General features: G+C 48.1%; 1 protein-coding gene across 13 annotated transcripts in view; it reads right to left on the bottom strand.

Annotated features, from left to right (window-relative positions):
- The window catches only part of PPFIBP2 (PPFIB scaffold protein 2), a 141,655-nt gene extending 128,000 nt beyond the window's left edge, over positions 1 to 13,655 (bottom strand). For 10 of the 13 annotated variants that reach the window (XM_078340423.1, XM_078340425.1, XM_017977875.4 and 7 more), the window contains exon 1: positions 13,485 to 13,655. The gene's annotated coding sequence lies outside the window, so the exon portion shown is untranslated. Of the gene's footprint in view, positions 1 to 11,019; positions 11,059 to 13,484 lie in introns of all 13 variants that reach the window. The other 3 variants (XM_035265687.3, XM_078340422.1, XM_078340424.1) reach the window with 1 other exon arrangement.
- Between the last annotated feature and the right edge of the window lie 2,698 nt (positions 13,656 to 16,353).

The raw sequence follows: 16,353 nt of genomic DNA, 5'->3' as shown, positions 1-16,353 counted from the left end.
GGTAACCCGAAGATCCTGCAGCCTGACCAGATGTCAAGCTGCATTCAAGGGCCAAGAGCCCTGGGCCAGCTCTCTTCAACTCAGTTCAAAAGATCCAGCATGTGGGGAAGCCAGAAAAAGCCTGGTCCCTAACCTCAGCTTGCCAGTCACAAGATACTTGCCACTTGGGTCACTTCCCTCCCCTAAGAGTTCAGAGGCTAGAAAGGGGTTTAGGGACTTTCCCAAGCAAAGTGATCTAGGAATCCCCCACTTGCACATGTGCTCCTGCAGGCCAAAGACATGTCTGCTGGAGAATTATACTGCACTAGGGAGTCCCTTCCCTGCAGGCCCGAGTGGTCTTGCTCCTGGAAGTTTGTTAGCTGGACCCCAGGGGAGTGGGAAGGTCTAACAATCTCCTGGGACCTTTCTCCCATCTTTCTCATCTCTTCCTTTGCATAAAGCAGGGGTCTTTATTTCCCTATAGAAGATACCCAAACAGTTCCTCAGAATCAAAGGAAAAAGTTTAAAGTACAGAGGGCTATGTGACTCAAAAGGGCCACAGAAGAGAAGATTCCAGATACCCTCATACCCCCACCAGCCCCAAGCCTTCTGAGGCTTCTTTCTTGCCAAGAATGAGTGGGGGTTTCTTCCCCTGAAGAATAAGAGGAGCAGAAAGTGCCCAAGTTTTGTCTTAGTCTGTCCAGGCTGCTATAACAAAATTACCATAAATTGGGTAGATAGCTCACAAAAAATGGAAATGTATTTCTCATAGCTGTGGAGGCTAGAAAGTCCAGGGGCAAGGCACCAGCAGAGTCAGAGTCTGGAGCAGGACTGTTTCTTGGTTCACAAGATGGTGCCTTCCAGCTGGGTCCTCACATGGTGGAAGAAACTAGTTAGGTTCTCTTTATAAGAGAACCAATTCCAAGCATGAGGGCTCCACTCATGAGAGGCCCCACCTCATATCATCAACTTTGGGGATTATAATTTCAATATATGAATTTTTAGGAGACATAAACATTCAGACCATAGCAGAGTCAAACAGACTTGGGTTTAAATCCTTGCTCTACTACTTATGAGCTGGATTAGTTTTTTACCTTAGGTGATATGTACATTAACCTCTCAGGTTACTATGTAATGAATATAACACCTGCCTCACACAGGGCTAGTCAGAGGGTTAAAAAAGAGGACAGAATAAACTACCCACCTCAGTGCCTGGCCCAGTAAGTATGTAACACTCTGCCTCTCCTCATCAGAGAGTATGTTCCCAACTGCACTATTCCAGAAGATGGAATTGGCCAAGACCCTTCATCAGGGCCTAAATGTTGGGATTTGTGGGGGAACCAACCACAATATTAAGTCCCTTTGAGAAGCTGCCAAATCTCTTGCAGGTAGCCCCCACATAGGCAGACGCTGGGGTACAGAAGCTCAAACAGCACACATGCTCCAGGTTTTCTGCATCCCTCTAGCAGTACCTGACAAAAAGAGAGCAAGGCCAGGCCACAGGGCCTTCTAGAGCTGAAAGTTCACATGTCCATGCTTACAGCCCCTCGGTGCATTCCTCAGCCACTCCACCAGGGTCTCAAGGTGACCCTGCTAAGGTACAGTGAACAGGCTGAGTTATGAGGCTCAGGGGCCCTCCCAGGGGCAGGTACCTGACAGAGAAGATGCCACTGGGGAAATGGATTTGGGAAGCCCCAAACATGGAGACTAAAGCTGAACTAGGCTCTGGGGGTTAGGGAGGGGAAGGACCAAGTCCTGACCACATTCATGGCTGGCAGCTGGCATCAGCCTCGGAGGTAGGTCCTTGGCCCCATGTACTGGCATCAAGAGAGCCCATAGTAACTCTAGAGATGGCCTTGAGAGAAGATGGCTGAGCTGTACTGGTGTCAAAAAAAGGCCTCCAGGTTATTCTCAGTAGACACCACACTCCTAGGGGACACCAATACCCAGACAGGCAATCACTCCAGGAGTGACTGAGGGAAGGTTTCCATATACGATGTGTAACAGTGACATTAACTCCATTTCCCATTCAGCTGTCACTTGGCTTATGTAAAATTCTCATTTAAATATAAACCATAACACTTGAGGACTGGATTTGTGACCATGGAACAACCTTTAACAGGTTCTCAAAGTGCTCCTTCTTAAGTGGCAGGACAAGGAGGTAGAGCTTCCTCCCACATGTAGTCTCCTGTTAACATGAGATCCTGAGTCACTGCAGCCCAGATGCTCCCCTAACTTCTTCCTCTGAATATTTCCTCTATCTTATCAGTGGTTACTACTGCCTCCCCAGGTGGTCTTCTCAACTTTTCTCTCCAATAGTAGCAACTGCTGAGAAAATACAATTAACATTCAGAAAAAGATGTTGGGGGACCTGGCTTGCTGAGGAGGTGGTATTTGAGGTGTGTCCTGAAGGAAAGACAGAAACAGGAGACACCCTTTTCTATGGAGCTGAAGGGAATTGCTGGCAGAGGGAACAACAGTGCACAAAGGAAGGCATGAAGAAAAGCTTCCCATTAGGAGGTCTGAAGGACCCTGGGTTCACTCTGTGGACAGAAGCAAAATGTGGCTACCAGGGCTAGATCTGAGTTCTGAGCTCCAGGAGGAAGCCCTAACTGGACAGAGAGTTGGGCCCTGGGCAGACTTGCTCAGCAATAAAGACTGGCTGACTCTACTGGATACACACATAAGAACAAACCCCAACTTAAGCAGGCAGCCCCCACCAACACCCACCTGCTCAGATCTTGAAGATGCTATCTGTGAAAACAATGCTCTCCTTTCATGCAGGTATCCCAGTGCCCACTCTACACCCCTGTGTGGGCAGGCTCTCAGCAAACACTTACTGAACTGCGTCAGCCCCTCCTCTCCACCCCCACAGCCCCACCTGGGTTACTGCCCACATTTCTCTGACTCTTACTTTCATCCCACCCTTCTAATCCACTTCGAGTTACCACTCTTGGTATCCTATAACAGGTAAGGTTGGTTGTAGGTAACTTGTTACTAATGATAGAAGCTTTTTGTATAAATTAGAGAGGATTCAGGCTTATCTTGCTCCATTCTAATATACTGTATTGAAGGGTTGAGAAAATATTGGAATTCAGCCAGCAACTCAGAAATTGCCTGTAGCAGTCTGGGAGTACAATTTCTATTGTAATGTGTAAACTGTATTTAGGAAGTTAGTGATTAACTGTATACATATATATGTATTAGAACTGAGATATGCCTTGAAACAATCTGGCCATGTTCACCAACGGCCTCTCAAAGGTTAATGTGGTTTGCCATGTGCCATCTGACCATCTTCCTGCCCCAATATGGTAAGAACAGGTCTTCACTGTAAATTTGAGACTGTGTAATCTGGATTCTAAACATGGCGGCAAGATTAAATGGAAAGAACAGAGTTTGGGATCAGGCAGACTGGGCATCAATCTTATTTCAGCCACTCACCAGCTAGGGAAACTTGGGATGATCAAGCAACTTTTCAGAGCCAATTTCCTCTTCAGTTAAAGCCCTGAAAGGCTGCTTTGAAATTTAAGAGAGCACAGACTCTGTGCTCAATGCCTGATGCATGATGGGTACTTCATAGACGGCAATTTCCAATCCCCGGTGCCCTATTTAACCTCATTTACTCTTCAGTTCTAGCCAAACCACACCTCCAGCTGTTTTTCACAGGTGCCCCTTAATTGGCATTACTCATGCCTTCCTTTGTGCACTGCTGTTCCCTCTGCCAGCAATTCCCTTCAGTCCCATAGAAAAAGGTGTCTCCTGTCCCTGTCTTTCCTTCAGGACACACCTCAAATACCACCTCCTCAGCAAGCCAGGTTCCCCAACATCTTTCTCTGAATATTAATTGTATTTTCTCAGCAGTTACTACTATCAGTTTGAGTGAGGGGATACATTTATTTATTATTTTTGAAATGGAGTCTTGCTCTGTAGCCTAGCCTGGAGTGCAGTGGTGTAATCTCAACTCACTGCAACCTCCACTTCCCAGGTTTAAGCAATTCTCCTGCCTCAGCCTCCTGAGTAGCTGAGATTATGGGTGCCTGCCACCACACCCAACTAATTTTTGCAGTTTTAGTAGAGGTGGGGTTTCACCATGTTGGCCAGGCTGGTCTTGAACTCCTGACCTCATGATCTGCCTGCCTCAGCCTCCCAAAGTGCTGGGAATACAGGCATGAGCCACTGTGCCTGGCCAGGGGAAACATTTCTTAAATTCCATTCAGGCAGGGGAGATGTCTATCATCTTGTGGTACCATCGTCACCATTCTCAGCATAGAGGATGGCTCAAATATTATTTAGAAGCTGAAATAAGAAATAATGTCATAAGCCCACTGATTCCACAGTACTTAAGAATTATGCTTTACCTCTGCTGCTAACGGGTAGGAGTTTCCCCCGATCTAGTGGGCCAGTTCTGACCTTGGGGTTCCATGGCCACTTTTCCTACCATTCTTGCCATACTCCTTCCCTGCCACCCAGACCAAGGTATCATGCCGCTCAGGCATCCACATTGCCTAACCACAGCACTCATTCCTCCCATACACCACACCCTACCCAAAACCTCAGCCCACTTGAATGAGGCCCTGGTGCCCACATCCTTTCCTTGCCTCCTCCCGGGGATGGAACCTCGCTCGCTCTGTGGCCCAAGCTGCAGACAGCCAGACTTCCCAGGATATGGTAGGTATAGAAGGGAGTGATCCAGGAGGACATTCTTGTGACCAGTGTCCTCCTGGATCACTCCCTTCTATACCTGCTATGCCCTCTAGGATGCTGTGAACCCAGCTGTCTCACACCACATGCCCTGGTTCTCCAGGTCTCAAGACAGTGTGTTCTCAAAATCTTCAAGGGGTGGCAAGTGAGTCTAAAACAGCTTTCAGGCCATAGTCAGGTGGTTGGGCCAAGGTAGGCATCAGCAAAGAATACACACAGGCCAGTTGCTTCTTTGGGATCACAGTCTCATTTTCAGCCCACAAAGACATTTGCTCAGAGCCTTTCCCCTCTCCCAGCCCTGGCCATTAAGTGGGATGTTCAGCCTGTGACTCGGGATACAGAAGCTTCTGCACAGCTTTAAGGCTGCTCTTTCCTCAGCCTCCCACCCTCACTCCAGCCTACATTTTGCTGCAAGTCGTTTCCGCTCAGAAGCCACCAATTATTCCCCACTACCGACAGGATAAAGTCTAGCCTCTTAGTTCAGCATTCAAGTTCCTTTCTCCCTCAGAGTCCCAACTTCTTTCTTTGACTTTTAACAATGGGAATAGTCTAGCTAAGCTGGATTCCTTATTATTTCTTGATCCCACTTTGCTCACTTGGGCTTCTATGCCTTTTACTCACTTGACAACCAGGGATCCTCACAGAGCTTTTTCTTCCTGGCTCCCCAGGATCCCACCCCAGTTGGTTGATCCACAAAGTCTTCCCTTTGCCAAAATCCTACAGCACTTTAGTCAGACCTATAACCTTTCAGTATGCCCTCCTCCCTGTTATTTCATAAACTCCTCTCCAGTCAATACTGCTTGGACAGTACCCTTTGCAGGTAGACACCAATATCTGCTCTAAAACAGCTGTTTGGCCCTAGAGACAAGCTTGAGTTCTTTAAAATTTCTTACATTATGTTAAAGTAGAATCTGCCCTGTCTTCAGTTTTCCTTGCCATCACTACCATAGGCCTTCAGCTCTGCCCTCTGAGCAACACAGAACATGCTGGGCCCCTCGCCCACCTGAAAATAGCAGTCATTCCCTTATATCTTCCTGACTGTCTTGGGCCCCTACAAAGCTTGTAAAACAGGGAGACTTGGCTTTGCAGCATTTGAGGTCTCTCCCCTAAAGTGCGGAAGCCAGAGCATCACCTCCAGGTGTGGCCAGTCTCAGCCAACGCAGGGAAAGATCCTCCACCAAGATCTAACCCCAGGACTTCAATTAATGTAGCCAGGCTAAGCCAATGTGTTGGGCTTTTCCACACAGGACACTCACAGAATTGATTTTCAGGGCCTAAGGGCAGGACTTTGCACTTACCCCTGCCACATCTCGTCCAGCTGGTTTGGGCTCTGTGTTCTCTCTGATTGCTGCTTTTGTCCTGTTATGTGGGTGAACAGCCATCTGAATCCAGGCTATTCTCTACCCTGTCATGTACTTCTGCCTCCTGGACTTTCTGCTCACCTCCACCATGGCGGCCCTTTCAGTGTCATATCTGAAAGCCCAGAGCATGTAACTTCCCACCTGAAATTTCAGGATAAGCCCTCTGGATGATCCAAATATCTCTTGACAAACTATTTCTTTCAGGCTTCCTGAGAATGGAATAACAGCATTTACTGACTGCCTACAATGTGCCAAGCACTGGAGTCAACATTTCATCTCATTTAATTTTCACAACCAACGGATGATTTGGCCTATTGTTGTTCCAATTAAATAGATGAGGAACCTAAAGCTCAAGGAGGTAAGGAAACTTGCTCAAAGGAGCAACAGGAACTTTGTGTAGAGCTGACATTTTAATGGAGGACTACCTGATTCAAACTCTCCACTCTAGAGCTACCAGGATCCTCAGGAGTTAGGCAGGCCAAATCCTCATGCTGGAGGAAAACCTGCTGCCTGCCATGATAGAATGAGGGGGTGAGGCAGGCAAGAGGAGTCAGTTTCCTCATCTCCAGAAGCAGGACAATAATCCCTGCCCAGGACATTGCGCCGCACCAGTGAGCAGGCATAGTGAAAGCCCAGACAGACACACAAAGCTGTTGTTACCAGGTGAGCACATGCATCTAAGAACCAGATGTCTTGGCTGGTTGGTCACAGGAAGAGCTTATGTAATAAAACTTTTTCATGACATCCAGTCAAGGTCAGGTGTCGGAGTCAAGAACTATTCCTTTGCCTTGGTAAAATGTTGCCTTAGAAGAATGTGCCATTCCTACCCCAAATCAATTTCCATGCCCTTAAGCCAATCCACCCTCCCACCCCGACCCTTCCCTTTCCTGCCTGCGTTGCTCATAGGATTTGGAGTTTTGAACATTGAATTTGAAACCACACATCCCAATGTGCCTGATCCTGATCATCTCCAGGACCCACCCAGTTTAGCATTTATGTGCCTCCTTTCACTTTCAAAAGTGTTCAGTTTGGACAATAAATTACTTTAAATTAAATACTCTGGAACCTTCAAAAGTATCTTTACTTCTCTGGCACCTGATTCCCATAAAATGAGAATAACACTACCCACGCCTCATGAAACAAGCCATTTGTCAAACCCAGCAAAGTTGGAAGTTCTGCTCTGTTCTCTCCTGTGGAAGAAACTTTCTGTGGGGTCAGTTTACACCTCCACTGCCTCCATGAAGCAGTCCAGCACTGAGCTAGCTATTCGTGCAAAAATGTCTTTGATTAGGAGGGAATATAGACTTGGGTGCTGGGAGAAGAAAACTGTTGCTCCTGAATAGAGAGGCTTTCTTGTCTGAGCAGGCAAAAAAGAGGTAACCCATTTTTGGGTTGAGTTGTGGCTCTACTCTCTCTCTGTCCCCCTTGTCCCTATAACAAAACCTCTTGGTTCCTACACAACTCTCTCTCACACATACACACTCACAGACACACACACATACACAGAGCTGTCAACCAAGTAGTTCCTTTTGGCAGAGTTCTCTGAACCTTTCTGCCAGAAGCAACTTGGAGAAGTTTACTAAGAAGACCTCTTGGGATACCCTGTGCAGTCACAGGAGTGGTCCTCCAGATCAGAGTGAGAGGCCCGGCTACATGTGGTGGCTGAATTTCAACCATGCACATAAGTCACTGCGGAAGCGTAACTTTACCCTGGACAGCAGGGGCAATAGTATCCCCACTAAACACCCCTCATTGGCATCCCTAAGCAGGCAGAGAAATCCTGAGATCTGGATCACTTCCTTCCCTATGCCTGTCCTCATTCCCAGGAGGAAAGAAATATACTCAAAGCAAAGCCACCTGGGTACATCAATGAGGCCACAAGCCTGGGAAGAGGCAATGTGGGATCTATTCCCCACAGCCTCTCTTGGGCTCACAAATGCCTTTCCTGGAGATGCATTAGTAGATCCTCCACCCACCTACTTACTAAGAAATTAAAAACGCAAATCTAAGTCTGTAATCTGTGCAATTTGTGGCTGTCCCTGACACTTTACCATGGGCGAGCAGGCTTGTGCACACATTTTGGTCTTAATACGAAAAACGAAAACAAAAAACCTTCAGAACAAGATGAGGTATAAACTGGCAAGACTCCACTACAAAGCTCAAAAAAGAAAGGGAGTCTTGACAAGTCTTCCCTCAAAGTTGACTCCTAGTATTCTTTATGTATATGTCTTTATTTGGCAACTACCACATCTCAGACAATAATCCAAATGTTTCACATTCACTAACCCAGCTCTTCCTTAGGAAATAGAAGTGACCGCTATGTCAGGGTGCATGGCAAGACAAGACTCCATCCTGGGAGGCTGGAGGCTGAGGAGCCTGACTGGGCAGTGAAGTGTGGAAGGGCAGGGTGAGGAGGATTGAGAAACTCCAGCCTCAGGGCCACTGAGTCTCTTGACAGCAGTGCAGATTCAAGATAAGATCCTCGCTCCTCATCTGAGGAGCTGTTTCCCTCATTGGGCCATCTGAATTGTGATCCTGGCTCTATACCCGCTCCGGCTTAGAGGAGGTCCTTATGCCTGGTTGCCTTTCCTAGCTAGCTGTTCCCTACACCCCCATCCCCACTCCAACACTGTAACAGGCAATTGATGTGTCCCTAAAGTTTGAGTAGGGGAGGTGTTTGGGCCTTGGACTACTATTTTCCATGGAATTGATACATTGATGGGTGGTTACATTCACAGAAGAAAATTAATACACATGTGCCCACATTGAACATAATAATTATAACAGTGCTGATACCCTAAAAGTACTTCCTACCTCCCATCAGCCCCATATACAACTAGGCCACAGAGCAAAAAGGAGGCCTCATGAGCCTTTGGGCCCCTATGGCATTGGCAACCAGCAGACAGTTCCCGTCTGGGTGCTAGACCTGTAAGACTCCAGCCTTAGCTGTTTTGCAGGCTGAATTCACCCCAAACCTGGTCTCATTCCCATTTTTCATTGCCTAATGCAATCTCCATCTGGACCTTCTGGCAGCTCTCCTCTGGCTAAACTCATGTGCTACAGAAGATGGAAGCCTAGGCCATAAGGCAGGAGGCCTGGGTTCTACCACCAAGAGCTAAGTGATCTTGGATAGGTCTCTCTGGGCTTCACCATCTTCTCATGGGTAAACATATAATGGGCAATCAAGAAACTACCCAAGGCTCCCTTCTGATTCCAGAAGAATCAACCACTCTCAGTTCCCTTCCCCTTTCCATGAAGTTCCTCCATGCTTTCATGCTATTAACAATTGCCTCATTCTTCTCCCAGCAAACTAACACACAATGTCAGTATCCAATTTGACTCTTTTCTCTCTCCCTCAAATCCAATCAGCCACCAAATCCTGCTGGATTTCTTGGCATGCTCACTTGCCTCTGCTCCCTTCTCTCTATTCCTATTGCCATTGCTTTGATTTAGGTCCTAAGCTACCTCAATGGGTTATTCTAACAGCCTGTGTTCATAAGAAGTTCCTCCCTGTCCCTCCAACCTGCCCTTCCCAGCCAGAATCATCCTGAACAAATAGTTTTACCATGTCTTTTCCATACTTGAGTATGGAACCTTCAATGTCATCAGAATAAAATTTAAATTATTTAGCTCCAACTTTCAGGGACTTCCATGATCTCTTCCCAGCCTGAGATTCCAGCCTCACCTCTCCTGGTGTCCACTCAACCCCATGACTCTAGCCATGTGGGCCCACACTTCACTGGATCTGTCCTTCCTCCCAGTCTTTCAGCTTCCGCTCCTGTTTCTTCTCTTATCTACCACACAAAATAACCAGCCTCTTTCCCTCTTTACTGAAATAAACATTGCAAAGCCAGCCAGCTCAAGGCCCATGTCTACCACAGACTCTTCCTGAACATCTGCTAAGTGTGGGGCCACGCACAAGGGCTGATACAGCCCTAAAGCAGCTTAGAGTTAGGAGGGGTATGGATAGAGACATACACATAAAGTGATGAAATAGCATAGCAGATCTGTATTTGATGTGATATGTACATAACAGAAGAGCAAAAATGACTTAGGGGCAATGGGGTTTCAAGAATTTGATCTACATCCTGAGAATTAATAAGAGTTTATCCACCTTGCAGAACAGTGACAAAAGGGCTTTCCAGGAAGATAAAATAGTGTATGCAAAGACAGAGAAGCACAAAACAATAGAAATTATTCAGCTTTTCAGTTTGGGGAACAGTGGCGATACAGTTGGATAGCTAAAGTAGGGCCCACCACTGCAGAGCTTTGAACGCCATACAAGGATGGTATATTTTATCCTATCAGAGAGACAGCCCTATTCCTTCTGTGTCTAGGCCTCCCACCTACAAGTGTGTTAGGGGTCATGATTTCTATACAACGTAGGGCAGGGTGATTAAAAGCATCATGCACAATGAATGCCCAACTTTCAATGTGCATAAATGTGTACGCGTGAACATGACAGAGAGAGGAAATGAAAGTAAGAATTACCAAGGAGCACCAAGCCAAGGACCTTAAGGCGAACAGAAATCATACATTTGCAGAAGACAAAGCTCAGAGTCAGCAGTCTCCTGGAACTCAAGGTGCTGAAGAGATCTGGGCCTAAAGCTAAACAGATTGTCCTCCTATCCTAGGAGAAGAGAATGAAGCTTGTGAAGATCCACGAAGTCAAACAAGACTTGGCTTTAAGGGTATATAAAGGATAAAGCCCACCTTTCCTAGAACTATGTATAGATTACATGAAGACATAGACACATAGGTGTCATCGAGCATTGGAACTAAAGAATGATGCTAAGAAACATAAAGTCCAAGGGAAGTGGAGCTCCTCTGAGGAAGAAGGAAGCAGAAAAAATAGTGACTCAGGAATACACAAAGCTGACAAAAGTTTTGGCTAGTTGTGCCCACATCAAGGGGTGACTGCGTGTCACATCTTGAATGGGGATGAACAGGCTGTGGAATGGAATAAATGTTTAAATACCTTGTCAGTTGTGTTTATATTAGCACTTCCTTCTTATATCTTGCATTAGGAGATCCACCAGAGGATTTCAAACATGACAGCATCATGAGCAGATTTGCATTTCAGGAAAAAAAAAAAAAAAAGCTCTTATGGCCAAGTCAAAAACCACTTCTAAATTTTTCTAAATTTTACCTTAAACATTACAGTCTAAAGGCCATACCATTCCTCAGGCCCAAAGCTGAATCTTCCCAGAATGGTTTCTCTCTCCTCACTTCTCATTCCATCTATCAGTCTGGAGACTGACACCTCCCATTCCCTAGTCCTCTGTCCTACAGATTCTATCTCTCCAAAGCCTCACCACTCTCAGGCTCAAATAAGGCCTCATCCCTTCTACCCTGAATCAGCCTACCAGTTTCCCATCCAGCCTCACAGCCCCCACAGTCTTTTTCCCTTGGACTTTGCTTCCCACAGCACTGCCAGAACTTTGCCACTGCAGCAATTGCCTTCGGGTTTGTCAACAGAATCGCCTAAGGGAACCTGATAAAAACATCTCTGACTATTTAATCTAAACGTTTTACAAAACTCCCCTGGCGATTATAAAGCATAGCCAGGTTTGCAAACTGCTATTCTAAATCTTGCTATACATAGGGAAAAGGTCAGTATGCTCCTGGGAATCTGTTAGCAAACTATCTGGTCCCACCCCTGACCTACTGAATCATAATTTGCATTTGAACAAGGTTTCTGCAAGATTCTGAAACTTGTTGAAGTTTAAGAAGCTCTGCTCTACAGTGTTGTCAGACCATTCACTCTACAAATATTTACTGAATTTTCTCTGTATCAGGCTAGGAATTGGGAGGGTCAAGGACCAAGGTCTTTGACTTTGAGAAGTTCACAGAATCATCAGTCAGGCCCCTGCTGTGTCTTCAGACCAAGTGCAGACTTCTGCACTGGACAGCTGGGACCATTTCCCAGCCTTGTCACCAGCTTTACTGTCTAGCACTTGCCATAAGAGCCAAGCTGGACCACTGGCCACTTCTCATGGTAAATCCATGCCTGCCTGCCCACATAGCTGTCACAGCCCAGGCCATACTCTATACTTCTCTGCCTTGAAAAACCCAGGAGGAATCCTTTGAGGTCCATCACATCACCCTTTCTTAAAATTGTCCAAGAGTCTCCTGCTCAGATGAAAGATAGGAATTCCCACAACTTTGTTCCTACCGCCTGGTCATTGATCTCCTTCCACTTAGTCTTAAAGTCAAAGCGCATCTCCCTTAGCTACCCAGTAAAGAAGGCACCACGGTAAGCAGCTTGTCTCTCCAGTAGCAATAAGCTAACAACTGTCACATCACCAAATCTTAAAGTAGTATCACTAATAATTGAAATATGATCAATAAAACATGGATAAATGCAATCAGTGAAAACCTCATCAATCTTCCCCATCTCCCACTTCAAAGTTATTTAGATATGAGTTTAAGCAGAGGGTAAATGGGATGCCTCTCAAGCCCGAGAGAGAAATAATTTCTAAATTAGATAACATTTAGTGTTTTCCATACACCTGTAATAATCAGACTGAATACGATGAAGATGAATTATGTCTAAAGTCAACTACTTTTCTGTAGCTGACCATTCATTTCACATAATACACTATAAAATTTGAAAGTACTTCAGATTTGTATTATAATCAATTGAGGGGGTTGAAAAAGGTGAGAAATGAAGAGAAAGAGATATCTGGCTGCTCTAAAAGTAAAAGTATAAGTAGATTCGTTTTTTAAGAAGATTAAACACTGGCAAGAATGCCTGTCTTAATCCTACCCAAACACTGGAAGTTCTGATCTCTAGTTATATAATCTTATTTTCCTCTGAGGAAAAACTGCGGGTCTGGAGTCTGATGTGAGGAGGTGAAGAGGAGCCCACTTTTAAATAGGACCGTCCCCATCCTGCAGTCTACTGGGATGCAGTGGCTTTACATATTGAAAAGCGTGCTGCATTTTTGCAATTTCACTGTAGAACTGGCTTTAGCTGAGGCACACACGCTGTATCCAACAGAGTTTCCTAGGCTGACAGACCTAAAGCTTCTGCAACCACCTTAGGCTCCCTAGTCCACGCTGTTGCTCTCGGGGCTGAGCAGGGCTGGGACGCGTCGCACAGAACTCAGGGACCCCACCTCCCTGCGCATCTCCAGAGCCACGCTGGCACCTGCAGGAGTGCGGACTGTCGGCGGATCCCAGGCAGGGTAGGGTGGAGTTTCGCAGCCAACCCACAGGAGTTCTGCCCTCCTCCCAGGCTTCTGGCCAGGGGAGTTGGCGAAGGGTCCCCGTCCTCGAGCCTGCGACAAGCTCCGGGGCTCACGGAGACACTGACCCGTGGTTCGTGGCTCTGGGGGCGCTCTACTCCCCAGGCAATGCCCCCAACCGGTATCCCAAGCCTGACCGCTCAGAGAGCCCGGGGTGTGGGGAGAGCCCGGGGTGTGGGGAGAGCCCACTGACCTGGGTACGGGGCCGCAGCTCCTCTCCGGGCGGCTCAGGTGTGCCGGCCGCTCCCGTGTCCCTCCCACCTTCAAACATGAGAGCCCAGCAGCGAGCAACAGGCCACCGGCCCCCCGACCGGCCCACCGACCAACTGCGGGACCTAGCGCTCGGCCAACCAGCCGACCAACCAGCGGACGGACCGCAGCGGCCGGAGCCGGCGCCCACGTGACGGGGCGGGGACCCGCGGGAGGCTCCTCCCGGAGCGCCGCGCCCCCACCCCTGGACCTGCCGCAGGGACCACGCCTCGGGCACCCGCTCCCTCTCCGGCACCGAGGCGGAGCGGCCCGCTGGGCCCCGTCCGCCGACGTTCCCGTTCCCGGGCAGGGGACCGGCCTGCTCAGCCCCGCCCCTTCGAACCTGCCTCGTCCCCACCCCCTGGGCCGCGCGTCCCGGCTCCAGTCCCGCCTCTCTCGGCGGACCGCGCCCCCTCCCGGCAGCCCCGCTCCGCTCCGTCCCGCCCCGCCCGGCTCCTCTTTCTGCGCCTCCTTCTCCAGCACAGCTCCCGTGGCGGGGAGGCCCGGCTCTGTCCCCAGCGCTCCGGTTCCCAGTCTCCTGGGCTTCTCTGGCTTTTCAGCGCCGTTCGCCGGCCGCAGGGAATGAAAGCGAGGAAGAAGGAAACTTGGGCCGACAATTGCGAAGAAAGCATAGAAAACCCTATTTGAGGCACACCCAGAGCAGCAAGCCTTCGGAGCATCCCGACTTCCTCAGCCCGCGTGCGATCCCAGCAAAATTGAGGTGGTCTCTGAGCCACCCTCCCTAAGCAGGTCGGAAAGCCTCGAGTCACCACAGGTCCCGCCGCGCTACACTCGCGACCTGGGGTGGATGTCCCTCTAGTGGTTGGCACCAAACAAAAGTTCCGTCTGGTGAAAAGCCGAGGTCAAGAAGCTTTTCCCTGTGCCCAGCACCAAGGGCTGGGACCTGAGGTCCAAGAAAAGCGTTGGCAATGTATGACCGCAGAAATGGGTTCTCGAACTGGGGAGGACTGAACCCTGGACACCTAGTCCAACCCCTCCCTCCAGCGTGTGGCCTGAATCCCTTTTGGTTGTACTGCTTGGTTGTGGCCCTGCCTGGGCCTCCAAGGACTGGCTTCTCTGTTAAGCTGTTTAAAATCCCTGAAGGCCTCAGATGGCAGCGACACCAGGGACTCTGGCATAGTGTCCCCAGCTCTGGCAGGAGTCACCACAGCCCTGGCCTTTAGTTCTCTGCAGGCTGGAGAGTCAACAAACTCCACAGAATACAACTTTTTCAAACCACATTTACCCTCGCGGTCTGAAATGACCAGTGGGCCCAGGAGACTTTTACATGTGAACAGAACCTAAGCCACCCTGGCACATATGAGACGTGTGGTCACTGCAGGAACCTAGCCAGCAGCAGACCAAAGCACAGCCAGCGGGGGAAGGCTGGGGCCCAGAAGAGTTGTGTTACAACAGGACACCCTTCAGTTCTCTTTCACTTCCTTAAAATAGCCCAGAGAGGCTTTTGTAGACCCAGGCTGCCACAGTTCACACGAGTTCATGGATGTTTCCAAATCCCACACTTTATTGCCTTAGTGGACCCACTCTCCTTACCCCAGCCTCCAGAAACTTCTAGTGTGTTTTTAAAACAATACAATTACCTTTTTAAATGTTGTAAGTCACCAGCTGTGGAGCTGCTTTGCACTTTGGAACCACCTTGGGGGAAGGGACTTAAAAAAAAGTATTGATGTCTTGGCTGGGTGAAGTGGCTCATGCCTGTAATCCCAGCAATTTGGGAGACCGAGGCAGGTGGATCAACTGAGGTTAGGAGTTCGAGACCAGCCTGGCCAACATGGTGAAACTCTGTCTCTACTAAAAATACAAAAATTAGCCAGGTGGTGTGGTGGGAGCCTGTAATCCCAGCTACTTGGGAAGCTGAGGCCAGAGAATCGCTTGAACCTGGGGGGTGAAGGTTGCAGTGAGCCGAGATTGTGCCACTGTATTCAAGCCTGGGTGACAGAGTGAGACTCCATCTCAAGAAACAAACAAAAATACCGATGTCTTGAGCCATCCCCAGAGGTTCTGATTTAATGGCCTTGAGGGTATGGCCGGAGCATGAGGACTCTTAAAACTCCCCAGGTGATTCTTATGTGCAAGAGAGTTTAAGAACCACTGATGTAGGTCATGTTGATGTCAGTCTTCACTTAAATCCAACAGGACCCAAAAGTTTTGAGCCAAGAAGGCTCAAAAGTTCACCTGAAAGAAGCTCCGTTCCCAGGCCTGCATACTGTCCTGCCCTAGCGCCCAAGAAGCAAAGTGGTACTTTAACGGGCTTCCTGGAGAAAATGTCTTGATCTGAAAGAGTGATTCTATCTGCAGGGATTTAAGGTAGGTACCAGGGTGAGTTGTTAGGGACAACTCTGCCCTGAAGAGCTATCAATCAAATTATGTGCCAGGTGGAATCCTGATAGCACGTTTTAGGCAACCTCCTCTCTGTGCCTCCAAAGTCCTGCAACCCACTCCTATCGATAAATACACCTCACTATCCTCTGTGAGGCAGCCCACATTCCTTATATCTGTGAAACAGGTAGGTAATAGGCAGGTAATACCACATTTATTTATTCATACCTGTCTCATTCCACAAAGGATTTGGGCTTTCTGTACCATTCTGTTTGAACTATGGGTAATTACACTGTATCCATGGGTTGAGTAATTCCCTTCTGCCAAAGATCTACTCAAATGCTATGGAAAAAACCATTTTCTCTTCACTGCCTATGGTCCCAGCCTGGGCTTGGCAAAGACAGGAAAACAGCTGCAAGCACACAAAGCAAACCTTCTCATGTGATTATCCTGGAAAGACAGAGGCTTCAGCA

The sequence above is a fragment of the Callithrix jacchus genome, chromosome 10, assembly GCF_049354715.1.
Source record: "Callithrix jacchus isolate 240 chromosome 10, calJac240_pri, whole genome shotgun sequence".
In the NCBI taxonomy this organism is placed as follows: Eukaryota; Metazoa; Chordata; class Mammalia; order Primates; family Cebidae; genus Callithrix; species Callithrix jacchus.
The sequence above is the reverse complement of the archived record's forward strand: the minus strand, read 5'-3'. Positions and strand labels throughout refer to the sequence as shown.